Here is an 18049-nt window from a genome sequence, read left to right as displayed (position 1 = left end):
TAGTTATAAAGGGCAATACGAAGGATCCTTGTGGTGATGGAAGAACTGTTCAGTTGATGGTGGTGGATACACGCACCCGTCCAGGGTATAAAATTGTGTAGAATTTAACACACACACACACACACAAGAGAGCACAAGTAAAACTTGAAAACTGAATAAGATCAGTGGATTGTATCCATGTCAATGTCCTGGTTGTAAAATTATACTATAATTTTGGAAAGTGTTACTATTGGGGAAACTGGACAGAGTTTCCGGACAGATCCCCAATACGAGATCTCTGTGTTATTTCTCAAAATTGCACGGGAATCTACAATGATCTCCTTAAAAAATAAAGTTCCAGCAGGCATTAAAGACCTAAATGTAAGAAACACAACTTTAAAGCTTTTAGAAGAAAACAGAGGAGAATATCTTTATGAATTCATGGAAGGAAAGATTTACAGCATTTTAAAAAGAAGGAGCACAAACCATAAAGTCAAAGATTGATACCTGTGACTGCATTTAAGTAAAAATTCTGTGCGCCAAATACCGTTAAAAATATATAAAGACAAGCTACCGAGTGCTAGAAGATATGTGCAGCACAGGTGTCTGACAAAGGATTGATATCCAGAATATATAGAGAATAGGTCAATAAACTAAAAAAAAAAAAAAGATTTTTAGAAAGTGGGCAAGAGACAGGAGCAGGCAATTTCCAAAAGAGGAAACCTGATTGATGTACATGTCAAAATGTACTCAACCATTCTGATCATCCGAGGGATGCCTAAACACCACAAGAAACCATTTCATACCGATCAAATTGGCAAAAATTTAAAGTCTGACGATATCAGGTGCTGATGAGGAAGTGGGACAATTGGGACTCTCATACACTGCTGGTAGTGTGTAATTTAGTGCAAACACTTTAGGAAGCAATTTGGTAATATCCAGTAAAGTTAAAGATGCATATGTTTTGTGACTCAACAATTTCACTCCCGGATCTATAACCCAGAGAGTGGCTTGAAGTATTTTTTGGTCATGAGTTACAGTATGAAATAATTTTAAATTGTAAGCCAATGTATATTTATAATTGAAGCAAAAGTTCCCTGCAAGAATTCATATCCTTCATGCAAAGCCCTCTAATATTTTCAATTTTATTCCACTTCATTTTTTAATGTTCAGCACGATTAATTAAGTTGGTTTCATGATGCACTAATGCAGTGCTTTTCAACCTTGGCTGCATATTACAATCATCTGTGGAGCTATGAACTCTCCATTACCCAGGCCACAACGCCCAAAATTAAATTAGGATATCTGCGGGGTGTGGTCCCAGCATCAGTAGGTGTTCAAGTTCCCCAGGTGATTCCAATTGTAGCCAAAATCGAGAATCACCGCATTGATGGGTCACAAGGTGAACTTTGAAGAACTCTGCTCTAACTACTGAAATTCTATGAAGTCTGTAAGTTGGTTAATAGTATTTTGCCAATTAATGTTTTTGGTTTTGATCATTGTACTATTGTTATGGGATATTAAAATTAGGGGAGGCTGAGTGAACCTTGTATGGGAACTCTGTACTATTTGTGTAACTTTTCTGTAAGTCCAAAATTATTTCAAAATAAAAATGCTTTTAAAAAGAAAAAAAAACTGCCCTAGAGAGATTATTGCACCAGGAAACATGTACGAAAGTGTTCAGAGCCACACTGTAAAAGCAGAAAACTGGAAACACCAAAATGTCCCTCAACAGCAGAAGGGATAAATATACCGTGCCACGTTCCTACAGTGGAATACTATACAGTAGTTAAAATACACGAACAAAAGTATATCTATCAACACGGATAAATCTCAAGAACAGCTAATGAACAAAGCAAGTTGCAGAAGTGTAATTTACAGCATGATACCTTGTGAGGCTTAAAAGTATGCAAAACAAGATTACATATTTTTATGGGTATATACATAATGAGTAAAAAATTAGAGAAATGGGAATGAAAAGCACTATTCAGAATAGCAATTAACTTGAGGAGGAGGCTGGAGAATGACATCGAGGGGGATGGACAGAGAACCTCAATTGCATTTGTACCATTCAATTACTTAAGCCGAGTGGTGGGTATATAAGCTTTGGTTGCATTACTCATCTTTTGTTCATTTGTATGTGTGACATATTTTATAATAAAAAATTAAGCCAAAGGGCTGGCAAATAATCAGGTAGGATAGAAAATAGAAGGCTGAACAGAAACTCTGAGTTTGGAAGCAAGTGAGTGAGAGCAGCACACCATTCCTACTCTCTCCCCAACAGGGGCATCTGTCAATATGCTTGACCACCAGTGCGCATAGAAGACGCCACATGAATGCCGAGCCCTCCAGGCTAGCATTTCATTAGTTATTTGAATAGGAGTAAGCTCACATGTCAGGCCAGTGGTCCCACTTTCAAGACAAACTCCTTGTTGGCATTCTTTTGGGGTAGAGCTGAGACTAGAACACAGAACCCTGGGAACAAGGCCAATCTATGTGATCACCATCCTCATCAACCACAAGCATTTCTGTAGTATAGCCCAATCTCTGGAGACTAAGCCTGGGACAGGAGTAGGGGAAAGCAAGGTGACATTCCTCATCCTTTGAATAAGAACCAGCCCCTGCTAGTGTCGTCAGTAATCAGATGTTTGCCATGACCACTTGGGGTGTAATCACATTACTGACCTCCATTGCTTAGCCAAAATCACTCGCCATCTCACTGAGGGAAGGAATGATGGAGGAGGTGAAGGAGTTGATTTCAGATCTAGGACTACTTTGAGGAGGTGACTCAGGCACCCATCAAGAATTGTGGGCACCTAAGGTCAGTGCGAAGGTACTGAGTGCCTAGGGGACTTTAGAATAGAATAAAGAAAGGAAAATAGGGGCGGCACCGAAGACACATCCCAGCTACTTCCTAATTTAGGCCTGGTCTTGCCTCCCACACTTTCTCCCAGGTAGCATATGGGAAATGCCTCTCAAGCAGGAAGGGTCTGGGGGTGGGGAGGTAGAGTGTGCCAACACCATCCATCCTGCTTCCATGCCCCATGGCAGAGCTTCTCCCCTTCCCCTTGCCCTAGATTTCTTCTTAAGAAAGGGAAACTCATTCCTCACATCTGCTGCCAGGAAAGGCTCCATGGCGATGCCTACTTACAGAATCTTGGGGAGACCCTTTCATAAATGGGTCCATTATGTGAATCTTCCATAGCAAGTCCCATCTGAGTATCTCCTTGTTCAGGGAACAACACTAAATAACTGGGGAGATAGCGAGGATGAGACGGTAGAAGAGATTAAGAAGACTGAGTTGACAAGGTTTGGCTACAGATATGGGGATGAAAGGAAAGTTGTTGAGGATGGGAACTGAAGAAGGTGTTGCAGAGCTTGGCACATCAGTGGGTATCATTTCCTGAGATGCTAGGCAGTGGAGGGGAAGCAAACTTGGGTGGGATAAGATGATGGTGATTTTCATCTTTTACTTGCCCGTACCAGAATGAGTTTGAGGAGTTTGGGGAACAACTGAGTGGAGGTGTCCAAGAGGCGGGTGGCTCTATAGCTCTGGCACTCAGAGGAGAGGTCTGGGCTGGAGAAACGTTTCTGGGCATTACCAGTGTAAGGATGGGAACCGGGGTGTGGACAAGATGGCCGAGGATGGAGAGTAAAGAGAGAAGAGTACTGACCTCTAGAGGACAGAGCAACTTAGGAAACACAGAATATGGTAACTTCCTGTTCAATGCGCACCTTGCTGCTTTCCCTGTAACACTTCTTCGAAAAAGATTTAACTTCCAATATGACATCTTTGCCACCACAACTCCTATATGTTTTGCGCAAATTCAGGCAGTGGAACTTACTGGAGAGGAATTAAGCCAAAAACAATTTGTGAGGAAGACACTGTACTTTGATGAAAAGAAGTTTGTTTGTTTGTTCCCTAAACCACTTTAAACAGCTCTTCATCTCATTTTTCAGGATCAATCTTTTTAGACAAAAATCTATTTGGTCAAACCTTTAGATGCTGGATTGGAAAGGGCTCCTTAACTGATGGGACTGGAGAGAATAATCAGACAGCAATTTCCTGGTTCTGGTTGAAAAATCTTGATGAGCTCAGTAGAGGTGCTTTGACCAACTACACAGAGAATAATTTTATGTCTAAGCTGCTGATGACAGTACATACTTCCCATAATAGGCACTCTAATTGCATGAAATAATGAACTGAGAGGAGGTGAGAGGCTGTTGATGGACTTACTAAAATCTTAGCAACGGCCGAGTGACACTGATTAGGGAGCATTGAGAGGCCATATGACTAAGTCTTTAGCACTTTAAGTTCCTTAGAAGAGCCCCTCCATCACAGCACTAAATTTTACCTCCTTTTTTAAGTGACAAGAGTGCATTAGGAGAGGGTTGTGTAAATCAGAAAACTTACCCTGTCCCAGGTAGCCTCTGCTGATGAATCATTAAGGTGAGGACACTTGATGCAGTCCCTGTTCCAAGAAAGGTGCTTAAAGCCCTTTGATAAAGAAACCCTTCATCACCAGTCTTCTCCCTCTCCTTCCACTTCTAGAACCTTCCGGTTAGGAAGAGACAGGAATGACCACTGAGATGGAAGCCTGTTCTGTACAGTGACTCACTCTCCCTGGAGTCCGGTAACATAGTATGCCTCTAAAGCCTGCTTGTTGGAGGGCCCTGAGAGGTGAGGTGAAAGGAATTTTCAGTAACTAAGAACAGCCATATGTCACACTGTCAGCTCCCAGTGAAAGAAATTTGGGGAAAATCTGCTTTACCTGCTGTATTAGTTTTCTAGGTCTCTTGTCTACCACAAACTGGAGAGTTTAAACAACAGACATTTTTTGTCTCAGTGCTGGAGGCTAGAAGTCCAAGATCGAGGTGTCAGCAGGGTTTCTTCCTTCTGAGGGCTGCAAGGAAAACTCTCTTCCAGATCTCTCTCCTTGGTTTGTAGATGGCCATCTCTCCCAGTGTCTTCACATGGTGTTCTCCCTGTGTGCGTGTCTGTGCCCAATTTTCCCCTTTTATTAGAGTAGGGTTCACACTAATGACTTCATTTTAACTTGATTACCTCTATAAACACATTATCTCCAAATAAGGTCATATTCTTAGGTACTAGGAGTTTGGATTTCAACATCTTTTGGGAGGGGGACACAATTCAACCCATAACACCTGTCAAGTGTGTGATCTGGTCCCTAGGGAGAGTACCATTCTCACATTACAGGGCCTATTGCTTGTAAGAGACTTTGAGACTTGGACCCATGGACTGACAAGGCTACAGGGGCCCCTAGACACATACAGTCCCACAAGCGACTGGTCCAAATTCACAAATCAGTGGCTCAGCTGAGGCCACAGCCCAGTTCTTAGAAAGTGCCAGAACTCTCAGGCAGAGGCCGTGGGGAAGACAGCAAAAGGAGTATCCTTTTCTAAGGACTAACCCACAGGGCGGGAGCCTCCCCAAGGTCTTGCTCTGATGGCGGGTGAGTGGTACTTATGGTCACATTTCTTGATGGTTGTCTGCCCTCTCCCATGTCCTCCTCTGTGCCCTTATGCATTCCTGGTGTCCATGAGCCCTGATAATGAGTTCAACTATAACTAGAAAGTCTTTATGTTTGGAAGTGAATCCGGGCTCAGTGAGCAAGGCCTGGAGAAAAGGATAAGGGAGGACAGAGAAGTGATGAGCTCATAGCCTCCCCTGCCTGCACACGTGCGTTTGTGCAGGGCACTAGCCCCAACATGCAGGGCAGGGCCTTTTGCCAGTAGCCTTATCTATTCAATCCAACTCAACACATATTGACTGAGTGCTGATACACAAAGGATTATGGGCCATGCATAATGGCCCATAATGGAGGGAACTTCGGCAGCTTAGAGCAGGCCAGCGCAATGGGCTCACCTAGAGAAGGCAGGAAAGCGAGGGGAGGGCACTAAAGACATCTGTGCAATTGGCCTTTACTCCTTGTGTACGTGTGGCCCCCCTCCCTAGTCCCTGGCACCACACCTTGGGTAACAGTGCCACAGCCATCGTTATCACTGCGAAGCCAAGTGTAAGGAATTGGCTGAGGTCTTATTCATTCACCCCCTGCCTCCTTCCAAAAAGGGTTCAAGGGGTCTGGTGCAGGTCATTGAACCTTTAAGTTCTCTGCACCAGAGCTTCCCAACCAGTGGGCTACAAATCAGTCACAAGCTGGCATCTATTGATCCCCTCGGCCCTTCCACTGGCTGGCAGAGCCTAGGACAAGGGCTCAGCCCGTGGGAAGGACATTTTGAGTTGTGAACAGCCTCCTTTGCCCAACTTCAGTGTGCTATACAACATTATCATTTTGTAAGTAGGTCTTTATGTGAAAAATAGTTGGAAAGCCCTGGACTATGTGTTGTCCTTGCTTCCTGTGACCATGGTCAACCTTACCCATTCCTACCTCCTCCATACAGTCTCCTCTCATTTCCAGCCCAGCAGTTAGGACATATTAATTTTCCCTTCTCAAGTTTCAGACAAAAATGTACCTATTAATTGCCTTATTCTGAATGTCGGTATTATACCATGTACAGGAGCTGAACAGGAAAAGGGAAAGAACCAACACTTACTCAGAGCATGCTAAGTGCAGAGAATTTACATACATAATCTCACATCACCCCCACCACAGTGACCACCCTTATCAACCACAACTGACAGATGAGAAAACCAAGGCTCAGAAAAGTTAGAATAAATTATCCAGGTTTGTGGCTATGACATGGTAGAGTCATAGAGTATTTGAACTCAGGGTGCTCTTGACCCAAAGCCAACACTCTCTTCATCTCATGCTTGACTGTAGACTTAGCCATGTCTTCTGGTTCATCTCCTTCTACCAGACTGACCATCACTTCCACTTCAGTACCACCACATTGTCTAACAGCGCTAAGGCACATAGTAGGTGCTTCCAGAATGCTTTTTGACTGAGCTTGTCTGTATTTTAACAAGTCTAGCTCCTTCCTCAGGTCTGAAGTGCTCTGTATTGTTTTGCAGCATGACACCATCAAGATTCGATAGCAGCCCAGGCTTCTCACTAGCTTCCGTGGATTGATGTGACCCAGTTCAGTCAAGTCTGTAATTTTCTCATTGGTTTTGATGTCTCCCAAAATGCAAGCGAAGACTTTCAAAAACTAACAACTGAAAGTTCTGTTTGAAATGTTGAAAGTTAGTACACCATAATTAGACATGGCCAAGCAATTTTAGCCCATTTAGTCTTATGGATCTATAACCACCTTCAGGTTACTATCATGACTTTATTTTCTGACCTATTTTTGCATAAAGTTTTAAATTGTTTCCATGTCACTCTGGATTGCTCTGTTGATCCATTAGGAGCTTTTAAACTCCCCATGACAGCAGAGAACACGGGTGCAGCCCTATGTTCTACCGGCACTGGAAATAGTGTGTTGATTTCAAAACACCACCTTGGCAGAAATCGACTGACAAGCCTTAAATCAAAACCTCTCATGAAGTATATTGAAGATGATTAGAGCACTTACCCTCTGAAATAAATACTTCAACTCCATGTAAAATTGGAAAAAAGTGAACCATTTTCAAGATTATTGATATTCAGAAAATCCTTCACAGAGTACTTCGCTGATTCCCCAAAAAACTGTTGCTGGGAGCCCTCATCACAACAGCCTTCTCAACACTGCTCAAGAGGAAGCAGGATGGGGCTGTAGGTAGGGCCCCCTGGGTGACACTGCATATAGTATCTTCTCTTAGCCTAATTCTCAAGCTACAAAATGCGGGGGCAGTGGACTGGTCAGTCCCACATTCTAGCAGTCTTTAAAATCACTACTGTTTTTTTTAATTAGGTTCAAGACTATCGTAATCAAGACAAGTGGTCGTCTAATTTTTGTGTTCATAGCCTACATTTGATTATTACAGTTTTTTGTGGCACATCCTAGGAGATTGAAAGACTCAAAACAGTACCAAACAAGCAAGAAAGAATTACAACACACCAAATCTCAGCATAACAATGCCTCTCTCTGTCTATGAAAGAATCCCCAGGCATTGCTCCAGGCACCCAGCTGCCCTTCAGTCCTGAGTCACTGTGAGGAGAAGTGTTGGGTGCTCTGCCCAGGGTCCATATACTTAGAAAGCAAAGTTCCTGCGTATACCAAAAGCCACTCTGGTTTTCTTTGGTTCATGTCTGATGTTACAGCACACGTGCCTTGCCTTTTCTTTGAAGCAAATTGTATCCCCTCCCCCAACCTTGTTCATTAAGTGCAAGGGGGAGAGAGTAAGAGAGGGAATCAGAGAGGCAACAGGAGATGGGGGTGGGGTGACTGAGAGAATATCATACAGGACTTTTGGTTTTCCCCTGAGAGTGCTGAGCAGAAGAGCGACATGATATAACTTTTACACTTAGAACATTACTCTGGCAGCTGTGCAGAGTACATCGAATGCAACAAGCGCAGAAGCAGGAAGAGCAGGAGGAGGCTACTGTAGTGATTCCGCAAGAGATGCTGCTGATGCGTAGGACTGGGGTGGAAGCAGTGGTGACAGTGAGAAGTGGCTGTATTTAGAAGGACATGTAGACAGATTTTGTTGATGAGTTAGATTTGGGTTACGAGAAAGCGATATCAAGTTAAACTACAAGGTTTTGCCCTGAGCAACTGCTATTTACTGAGATGCAGAGGGCTGCAAGAGGAGTAGGTTCAAGGGAGAAGATCTAGGGTTTGATTTGAGATGTCTACTGCACACCCCAGTGGCTATGCAAAGTTCACAGTTGGGTGTACAAGTTTGGGGTTCAAGGGAGTGGTCTGGGCTGAAAAAGTAAATTCGGGAGGAGCACATACATGGTTTTTAAAGCGATGATTTTGAATGAGATCAGAAAGGCAATGAGTGATAGGGAGGGAGGTAAGGATGCCTGAGGAATGAGTCTTGTGACCCTGTAACTTGTATTAATCACCACAAACCCTAAGTCCTTCCTTTCCCTCCCTCTCAAGGTGCAGCTAGGCCAGCAACAAACCTTGTTAGCACCACCTTCAAAAAATATATATATCAGAATCCTAAAATTCATATGGGGCAACAAAAGACCCCGAATTGCTAAAGCAATCCTGAGAAAAAAGAACAAAACTGGAGGCATCACAATCCCTGACTTCAAAACATACTACAAAGCTATAGTAATCAAAACAGCATGGTACTGGTACAAAAACAGGTGCACAGATCAATGGAACAGAATTGAAAGCCCAGAAATAAAACCACACATCTATGGACAGCTAATCTTCGACAAAGGAGCTGAGGGCCTACAATGGAGAAAAGAAAGTCTTTTCAACAAATGGTGCTGGGAAAACTGGAAAGCCACATGTAAAAGAATGAAAATTGACCATTCTTCTTCACCATTCACAAAAATAAACTCAAAATGGATCAAAGACATAAAGGTGAGACCTGAAACCGTAAGGCTTCTAGAAGAAAATGTAGGCAGTACTCTCTTTGACATCAGCATCAAAAGGATCTTTTCAGACACCATGTCTTCTCAGACAAGGGAAACAATAGAAAGAATAAACAAATGGCACTTCATCAGACTAAAGAGCTTCTTCAAGGCAAGGGAAAACAGGACTGAAACAAAAAAAACAACCCACTAACTGGGAAAAAATATTTTCTAGTCATACATCCGACAAAGGCTTAATATCCATAATATATAAAGAACTCACATAGCTCAACAACAAAAAGTCAAACAACCTGATCAAAAAATGGGCAGGAGACATGAATAGACATTTCTCCAAAGAAGATATACTGATGGCCAATAGGCACATGAAAAGATGTTCATCATCGCTGATCATCAGGGAAATGCAAATCAAAACTACACTAAGATATCACCTTACACCCATTAGAATGACAAAAATAACTAAAACTAATAGTAACAAATGTTGGAGAGGTTGTGGAGAAAAAGGAACCCTCATACACTGCTGGTGGGAATGCAAACTGGTGCAGCCACCAGTACGGAGTATGGAGATTCCTCAAAAAATTAAAAATAGAACTACCATACGACCCAGCTATCCCACTACTGGGTATCTATCCAAAGAGCTTGAAGTCAGCAATTCCAAAAGTCCCATGCACCCCAATGTTCATTGCAGCACTATTTACAATAGCCAAGACGTGGAAGCAACCTAAGTGCCCAGCAACAGATGAATGGATAAAGAAGATGTGGTATATATATACAATGGAATACTACTCAGCCATAAAAAAGAACAAAGTCGTCCCATTTGCAACAACATGGATAGACCTTGAGGGAATTATGTTAAGTGAAATAAGCCAGATAGAGAAGGACAATCTCTGTATGACTCCACTCATATGAGGAATTTAAAAATGTGGACAAAGAGAACAGATTAGCGGCTACCAGGGGAAAGGTGGGGTGGGGGGTGGGCACAAAGGGTGAAGGGGTGCACCTACAACACGACTGACAGACAACAATGTACAACCGAAATTTCACAAGATTGTAACCTATCATTAGCTCAATAAAAATTAAAAAGAATAGAAAACAAAAAAATTTAATCAATAAAGCTGGTTTTCAAAAAAATATATATATATACATATATCAACATAGCCATGCCTCTCTGCCCTCTGCAAGATAGAGGTCCGGCCTCTCAGTACAACACAGAGAGTTGGTGTCTTTGGATCACGACACTAGAGGTGATTTTAACTTTTGTTTTTGCTTATTGCTATTTTCTAAGATTTCCTCCACAAACTATCTCCTACCTCTCTAAATCCTTGTGATTCAAAGTGTGGTCCCCAGATCAGCAACATCAGTGTTATCTGGAAATTCAGGCCTGATCTCAGACCTACTGAATCGGCAGTTGAAGCAGCTTTCCATGCGATTCTTGTAAACACTTAGTTTGAGAAGCACTAGCCCAGTCTCCTGGCACTCCTGCCTCCCTCCTCACTCTCATCCACCTCTTGTGACTTCCCCACACATCTCAGGATGCCCCCTGCCTGCAATCTCATGGCTTCTCCCCACCATCCAATCTGGCCTTTTGTCTTTACTCCTCATCTCAGAAGAATAAACACTGAGGGGAAATAGTAGGTTTATGATAGGCAAAAAGTTAATGTTCTTATATAAAGATCTTAAAATCAATGGAAAAAAGACTGACACCCTATAAACATGATTCAAAAGGCATAAATGAGAGAAAGAAAATGGTCAATGACATTTGAAAAAAGTGTAAACCTCATTAAAAATCAAAGAAATAAAAAATATAGCAAAAGTGACATATTTCATTAGTTATCTATTATTGTATAACAAATTCCTGCCAAACTGACTGGCTTACAGAAACAGTGAATATTGATAATCTCCCAGCTGCTGTGGGTCAGGAATTCGGAGTGGCTCACCTGGGCGGTTCTGGCTCAGGGTCTCTCTGACAAGATGTCTGCTGGGACTGTAGTCATCTTGAGGCTTAAATGAAACTGGAGGGCTTGCTTCCAAGGTGATTCACTCACATGGCTGGCAAGTTGATGCTAGTGGTTGGCAGGAGGGCTCAGTTCCATACTACAAGGACCCCCATAGAGCTGCTTGAGTACCCTCAAGACAGGGTGTTGGCTTCCTCCAGAATAAGTAACCCGTGAGCAAGGCATAAGTAGCAAAGCTGTTTATGATCTAGTCTCAGAAATACTTACCTTATATATACAATGGAATATTATGCAGCCTTGAAAAGGAAGGAAAGCCTGCCATTTGCAACAACATGGATGAAGCTGGAGGACATCATGCTAAGAGAAAAAGCTAGACATAGAAAGACAAATACTTTATATGTAGAATCTAAAGTAGTTGAACTTATAGAAGCAAAGAGTAGAATGGTGGTTGCCAGGGGCTGGGGGGTTGTGGAAATGTGGAGATGTTGATCGAAGGGGACAAAGTTTCAGTTACGGAAGATGAACAAGTTCTGGAGACCTAATGTACAGCTATAGCAATGTGACTATAGTTAACAATACCGTATTGTATAAGAAGGTAGATCTTTTTTTTCCTAAAGTTTGGCCCTGAGCTAAGGTAGATCTTTTTCTTTTCCCCTAAAATTTGGCCCTGAGCTAACGTCTGCTGCCAATCTTCTTTTTTTCTTCTTCTTCTTCTCCCCAAAGCCCCCAAGTACATATTTGTATATTCTAGTTGTAGGTCCTTCCAGTTGTGCTATGTGGGACACCGCCTCAGCATGGCCTGACGAGCGGTAACATGTCCGCACCCAGGATCCGAACCGATACAACCCTGGGCCACCGAAGTGGAGTGTGTGAACTTAACCACTCAGCCTGAGGCCAGCCCTAAGAGGGTAGATCTTAGGTGGTCTCACAAAAAAGGTAAATATGTGAGGTGATGGAGGTGATCGTTAATTAGCTTGATTATGGTGATCATACGATGATACACACAATGTATATATATGTCTGTACATATATATGTATACATGTATATATGTATATGTGACATGTATACATATGTCACAATGTATACATATAAACATCAAATTGTACGTCTTAAATGTATGCAATTTTTATTTTAATTATGCCTCAATACACTAGAAAAAAAGAGAAAAATATCCAAAAAATTAATTTAACTTAAGTAAATTTTTTAAAAAGAAGTACATACTTGCCCCTTCTGCAACATCTTCCAGGACAGCCCTATTTATTATGAGACGGGTCCACACGAGGGGGTGAGGATCATTGGGGCTGTCTTGCAGGCTGGCCACCAGAGATATTTTTACCCGGCCAGTACTTTGAAATGACTCGGTATCAGCAAGAGGGGGAGAAAAGGGAAACTCTCACACACTGCTGGTTGGCATTTAGCCTTAAAACGTGCATAACCTCTGACCCAGCAATTTTCATTCTAGGAATCTGTCCTAAGGAAGTAGTGATGGATATGCAAAAAGACTTAAGCGTAAGGAGCTTCATCACAGTTAATAATAGTGAGATGTTTGCCACAACTTAAATTTCCATACTAGAGAATTGGCTAACTAAATTAGGGTATGCCATACAATGGAATGTTATGGAGAAGAATATTTAATGACATGAAGAAATATTCATTGTGCATTGTTAGGTTTGTTTTTTTTTTTTAAGGAAGCAACAAATCAGTCACTATACGAGAACATTTTTAAAGCATTTGTGTGTACATATAGATAGATGATAGACAGACAGACTGAAAGGACATACTTCAAATGTAAGCAATGGTTATCTCTGGTGGTGCTATTACAATGTTGGGTTTGGGGGTGATTTTTGGAAGTAGTAATTGTTTTCTACAATGAATACATATCCTCTGATAACAAGAAAAAAATGGCATATTTTAATTTTTGCAAAAGGCTCAGCCCAGGCATCAGCCCCTCCCAGAAGATTTCCCGAATCCCTAATTTGCTGCTCTTGCCCTCTAGCCTAAGTTAGCTGCTTCCTCCTCATGCACCCAAAGCAACCTGTCCATACCTCCTTTGGTGCACTTCCCACGTAGTGTTGGCCTACCTGTCTATGCCTCTGTCCTTCCGCCTCTTACCACACTCAGATGGTGCCATGTCTTATCCGTCTTCATACCCCTGTCGCCTCATGCCTGAATGCCACGTTGGCATTCAGTGTGGTTTGTTGAACTTAAGCGAATGGCACTGCTCAGCAAAGCCAAGCCAGCTGGTGTGTATGGGTTGGGTTCCATTACAACTCTGCGAGGCGCTCCTGGGAGGAGCAAGGGCGTTGCAGATGGTGTGGGGTAAGTCAGCTGTGCTTCTGGCACCTTCCTTTGGAATGGCTCCAGAATCAAGGAGAGGCCGTTGCACAGTACCTATTTAGTGGTTCTCTTAGAGAGAGAACTGGGAGAAAAATGGGGAGATGTTATTAATCCTACTGTTTAGTTTCAATACAGTAGACTGAGCCACAAATTTAACCTGAGCTTCATTTTGGTAGCCTTTAGTTCTATGCCAGGTTTCATCAATTAAATGATGGCAGGCCAAGCACTTGAGTTGAAGCAGAGATCAAACGAATTCAATTAATAGCGCCTCAGAAATGCACTAAAAATAGTACATGATCCAGTATCTAAGTTGGCTCTTTTACCACCACCATACAAACAGATCAGATAATGCTGTATATACAGGCTCTGAAATACGACTGCCCAGTGCTGCCAAAGCTTCTACATTCCAAACAGCTATGAGCAACTTAATCGAGACGACCTGCATTTGAGATAAGAACATATGGCAAAGTTGAGTTATAAATGTTCTTTCCTTACTGAAAAAACTTGGGACGTTTTAATCAGGTCTTGAATTGCGCTTACGTTACCAAAAGAGAAAACTTACTATTAATGAGGGAGGATGTTTCAAGCTTCTAAGCTTCCTTTCTAGAATAAATGTCATGAAATTAATCAAGGACGAAAGGACCACAGATTATTCATGCCTAAGACTCAATTCTGACTGGATCCATATTAACATCAGAGCAGGGAAGTTTCTTAACATCTGAAATGTGGGGCTGGCTAATGATAAACCCTTTAGTGGTCAGGCAAATTTTCCTTGGGCAAAGGGGCCCGGGAAAATGGTGAGTGTGGCGAGATATGCACAGCTCAGCTCAGGAGTCCCGCCTTCGTTGCGCGGGCGTGGCTTGAAGGGCTCAACTCTGATGTGGCTCTGGTTTGCCTGGGTGACCTCAGGCCTGTCCCAGGCCAGCTCTGAGACCCTAAGCCCTCCATCACTAGAGGATTTTGGAATAGACCAGTCATTTTTCCGAGCTCCTCAAGGCTGTGAGCTTCCTGGAAGGATACTCGGAGTCTGCAGGTGGACACAGTGGGTGTGACAGAACATCCTGCAGTCCCCCAATATACGTGTGCATGCACACATGCACACGGACATGCGTGCAGGCACTTCAGCCAGGGTAGCTGTGCTCACAAAACTTTCCCATAATGACCCTCCACATTAAGTTTTGGTAGGAAAAGATGTTCTGTTTTAAAAAAGAAGAACATTAAAAAACTTCTGGACTCATGGAGCTCTAAGATTCTGTGATCTCTTCTGCAACTTTGTTGGTTCCATACTCAGATAAGAAGTCAGTGAAAATATGGCCAGCTGATAAGAATTTGGGTGGCAACTGTTTCTTGCTTGTTTTTGATTTTGATTTTTGGTCTTGTTTGTTTGTTGGTCTGTGTGTTTCCTTTCGAGGTTGCCAATTGCCTCCAAGGCTCCCTTGTACAGAACCAAACAAACTGCTCTGATAAATGACAGCCTGCCACTTTCGTAGTTCTGATTCACTTGGTGTTAGTCACTTTTTCCCCATTGGGAAGATTCATATTTTCGTGACAAACACTTCATATTAATTTTAAAAGTAGATTCAGTGATGTCATAACTTCTCATTTTGTTCCATCCTGAGCACACAGTCATTCCCTGCGGAGAAGGGGCATGCATTCCACCAGATAATTTCTGTTCTTGATTATGGAGGAGAAAGAGTAATAATATCTTCTTTTTTAGCATATTCCTCTAATTCATAATAAGGGGATTAATAAAAGATTAAGAAATAATGAGGGGGTACTTATTATATTATGAATCATTCTTGTATTTACTGTTGCTTAGTAAGGTAACTTACTAAGTTGGGCAAGGTTAGTAAGGTACTTAGTAAGAAAGAATCTTGGACTTTGAAGGATAAAAAGGTCTTTGGAAGTTTTGCAGCTAATCTCTCATATTTGGTGGCGGTTAGATATTCAGACTTGGCCTGGGGTGGCGGTGAGATTCACTTCTCAAGTTCACAAGGTGAAGACCAATGTCAGGCCCACTGGGACTCAGGAGCTATGTGGAAAATATGCGCAAGGCAAACAGAAGGGCTGTGAGCCAGAAGACACAGACAGGAGGAAAGCTCAGAACCTTTTCCCGGGAAGAGGTTTTCTGTGTTTACAGAAAATCTTGGGTTTCTTTTAAAGTTTGCTTGAGTAGTGACCAATGGAAAGTGTAGGAGAAAGCTTTCTGCTCACCCTCTGACTGTCGGGCCTGCTAAAGTGTTCTGTCTTGGATGTGTCTGTCTGTTCCCAGGCCTGCAGTTACTAAACGTGGTTAACAGACAGCACAGGAGGTAATTGTGCCGTGGCTGGAAGGGTAATGAAATGGGTGCAGACTTGAAGGTGGTTCTATTAGAGGCTCACATTTTTAAATTGCAGTTATTTTCTGCAGAATGTAGCCTTTGAGTGAAATCTGTGATTTCAGAAAGTGAACCATGCTAGCAACAGGAACGGATTTCCATTTTGTTTGGGTACTTTTTCCAGAATCAATTTGAAAATCAGCACCATTAATCAGCAAATAAGAGTAATAATCTAAATAAAGGCACCTTGAATTCACGCCTGGAGCACACAAAACAACTTACAGATGCCATCTGGCTGGCCTTCGTACAAATCCATGTGCAACAGGCGGGTGTTGTTTCCACTCGCCTAGGAGGACATTAAGGCACAAGGTAATTATGGGAATTAGCCCAAAGCATCCCTCGGAACTTGTGATATACTTTCCCTGGTGTCACTGCTTTCCATGAGACATGCCTTTTGAAAATGGAAAAAATAAAAGCAGACAAATTGTCTACATCTAGCTTTAGTCCCTGGGCGCTATCCACTCTTGTATTTCTGAAAATCAAGAAAGAGAAATATATCTTTAAGTAGGAGTTTGTTAATGCCTCTTGTTTTATGAAACAAATTGAGCAACCTGTGCCCACCTCCGTAAATCATCTCTCCACCCTCTCTGTGGGTCCTCCTTCCCTTTCTCTCATTGAAATTGCTGGCAAATTCACTGGAGCAAGGAGCAAAGAATGTCTTAACGAAAGGCAAGGAAATGAGCAGGGTGCATTTCAGCTGTTGCATTAAAATCCAATGTGCGTGTTGGGGGTCGGGGGAGACCTTGGGGGTGGACGGATAGTTAGGAGGGGATTGGCAATATATTGCAGCAGACCTGCTTTGCTGCCTTTCTGGAAAAACAATCCAAAAAGTCTTCTTGGACAGTCTCCCGATACCCAGTGCCACCAGGAGAAGCACCAGGTGAAGTGCTCACTTGGTCCGTAACTCAGAGACAACACAGGTTTGTAGCTAAGCCACGATGTTCACATAGAATGCAGGCTTCAAGTTTCCCTGAGTTCAAAGGCGGCCTTCAAAAGTCCGGGTAAGAGCATCTCAAATCCCTCCCACTGCCCTTCCTTCCACCACCCTCTCACACGCGAGCCCGTTCATTCAGTCATTCTTCCTCTTCCTGATCCTTGTGGGTCGGCATTCAGCAAACATTCGTTACATGTCTGTTATGCACTAGGTGCTGTTTCCAACTGCTGAAAAGTTTCTGATTATAAAACAAGTGCTTGTCAAAACACACATTTCCTTCAGGCTATCGTGTCTACTCAGGATGCTCCGTCATCCTGCCACAGTTCACTACCCAATCTTACCTTGTCCTAGTCTCCCATGGTTCAGATCGGCTGGGCTCCTTCTTATTCCTTCAATACGCCAGGACCATGCCCTGTTAAATAAAAAGTCTCTTACCCACTCCACCCACCACCAAGCCACCTTCTCTATCAGATAATCACATCCATGCATCAAGAAGCTCACTGCCACCCGAGCCAGATGGTACCAACGCTGGGCATCATGGCGGATCAGAAAGAATTTCCTTGCATTGGGCCAAAATCTACCTTCCCTACACCATTTACACAACCCCGAACACCGAGATGCTAGTTATCAATGCTGCTGTCAATAAGAATGTTTGGTACTGAAAGAAACACGGCAGCTTTCTCCCACGTAACTCCACATCCAGGATAACTTGCCGAAAAGGTAAGCAAGGGATAATTTTCTTTGTGTGTTTGTTTTCCTCGTTCTTTCTTTTCTTTTCTATATAACTCACATTTAAATTACTTGCTGGGGGAGGAATATAAATGAGGCTCAGTTGGACCTTCAAAAAGCAATTTAATTAATTTTGTTATGTGCTGTGGAAATAAGCTTTTAGAGATGATTCAAAACACTTATGTGCAATTGTCTAAAAATAATCAAACAAGGCAAATTCCTGTCTGGGTTTTGTTGGTATGGAAATACTGAAATAACAGGAAGATATTTTAAAATATAAAATAATGTAAAGTTTGTGTTTAACATTAAAGAGGAAAAAAACAAAGTGGAGTTTTAGCTGC

Source organism: Equus caballus, chromosome X (genome assembly GCF_041296265.1).
Source record: "Equus caballus isolate H_3958 breed thoroughbred chromosome X, TB-T2T, whole genome shotgun sequence".
In the NCBI taxonomy this organism is placed as follows: domain Eukaryota; kingdom Metazoa; phylum Chordata; class Mammalia; order Perissodactyla; family Equidae; genus Equus; species Equus caballus.
This window is presented reverse-complemented; position numbering follows the sequence as displayed.